Source organism: Fistularia commersonii, chromosome 26, assembly GCF_037954325.1.
Source record: "Fistularia commersonii isolate RoL2024-O1a breed Wild chromosome 26, RoL_Fcom_v1.0, whole genome shotgun sequence".
Taxonomy (NCBI): domain Eukaryota; kingdom Metazoa; phylum Chordata; class Actinopteri; order Syngnathiformes; family Fistulariidae; genus Fistularia; species Fistularia commersonii.
The window spans coordinates 11,954,609-11,956,783 of NC_141309.1; positions in this window are offsets into that span (position 1 = coordinate 11,954,609).

Here is a 2,175-nt window from a genome sequence, read left to right on the forward strand (position 1 = left end):
CAAACAACGAGGAAATAACAAGAGAGAGAAAAGAGAGGAGCAGGAGAAGCTCAGAGACACCCAAGGTCCTCGATCTAATTAAGATGATTTGCATTTATTTATGAGCTTTAATGAGCAGTTTTTAATAGTTTGTTTTCCCCTAATATGAATATTTCCTTTTCATTATGTTACATAGAGGGGGAATCTCATTCTTTCCAATAATCACATCCTGGCTTTTCTGTTTCTGCAGATGCAGTCGATGTAAATGTGCATATTCTCTAGTTTGTTTGTTTTGCTTGTGATAAACTCTGAGTAGTTTACACGTGTCCACACAGGAAAGCAATTTTCCCCCCTCTGCTTCAATTTTCAATTTCAATCTGGATTAAAAGTTATAAAAAATAAACAACAACAAGAAGAACAAACAAACAAAATCAACTTGTGACCATTGATGAACAGAAACAATTTCAAAGTGATGTTTTCATTGTTATTCACGCAGTGTGACACGTGTAACAGTGTTGAAGTGTTGAAATTTTAAAAATATAAACTAAAAAAGACCGATAGAAATACGTTAATGAATTATAGATGACATGCAGCTTGCAAAGTTATGTAAGACAGATCTAGGAATGGCATCTGAGTATCACTGACTACTACATTTTGAGCAAAACATCAACAACTTAACTGATTCAATCCATTTTTCACAAATACTTGTTGTCTGTTGTTGTCATTCTTTGTGTGATTAATTGCGTAAAGATAGATAGATAATAGATCAAGCATATGCTCATTTTTTTCCACTATTCAAAAGGTGAAAAAAAAAAAGGTTTATTTAGAAAGAGCCATCACGGAGTTTGCTGACCAGTCATGGGTTATGGATATTGGTTTCAGTCAACTACTGTGTTTAAAATAAACAAGATTACATTAATACTACTACTACTACTACTACTACTACTAATAATAATAATAATAATGATAATAATAATAATAATAATAATAATAATAATAATAATAATAATAATAATAATAATAATAATAATAATAATAATGATAATAATGATAATAATAAAAATAATTTTTAAATAATAACCCTGTTCTTAAGGTAAGCACACTCATCAAATTGAGTAATTGTAATTTAATAACTTGACCGATACTTATTTTATATATTGTATGGTATCACAACAATTTCCAAATATGTTTACAGTTATATAAAACTACATGACTTCTAACAGTGAAAATATGAAAAGTCATACATTTGAGATGGGCTGAATAAGTCAGACAAGTGTGCTCAGTGGATAACCTTCTGAACCAGTGCAAAGGTAGTAATAAAGAAATAAAGTGAATCCTTGTGTATGTAGAGTATGGATCAGTTGATAGAATTGCACCGTGCATGGGAAAACACATTTTCCTAGAATTTGCACCACTGTGAGAACTGTCATATTTTTTGGGCTCCACATGATAAACACCAGGCCTATAACCCCGTCAGACTGTGTTTGTCAGCCCTGGATGGATTGATTGTTTCCAGCAACCTTATAAACACCACAAAAACTATGAGAGACAAAATCAATGAGTAATTCCCAACAGATGTTAATCAGAATGCTGTTTACCTCCTGCTGCATTGAGGCTCAATTTTCTGATTGTCATTAACAAAGGCCATATTATCCAGACATGCTGGTTTGGACCCCAGATTTGCTGGGAGGCCTCATGGCAGCACACTGGAATACGAATCAATGAATGAAGGAATGAATTCACAGCAACAATATTGAATGTTTATTCTGCAGTGTGTGTGTGTGTGTGTGTGTGTGTGTGTGTGTGTGTGTGTGTGTGTGTGTGTGTGTGTGTGTGTGTGTGTGTGTGTGTGGTGTTGCCAACAGTCCCAAAGGCCATATGGCTGAGTGTAATTATACATAATGTACCTCTCTGTCAGGTTGGGACTAATTTATAAACTGTTTGTTAATGAGTTTGGGCCCGTCCTGTGTGTTGTGTGTTGTTGTTTGTCAGTCCCTTTTCATGTTCAATAATTAAGATAGAGAGAGGTTAATATGAAGATATCTACCAAGGGGGTGTTTCGAGACACATTTTATTTCTACCAATTCAGTAAGTGTTTATATAGTGTTGACTGTGGTGACAATGTTAAAATAATCATGTAAGGAGCACTGAGAGTCCTGTGTAGAGAGCAGGCCGTCTTTTTTCTTCTGTGAAACT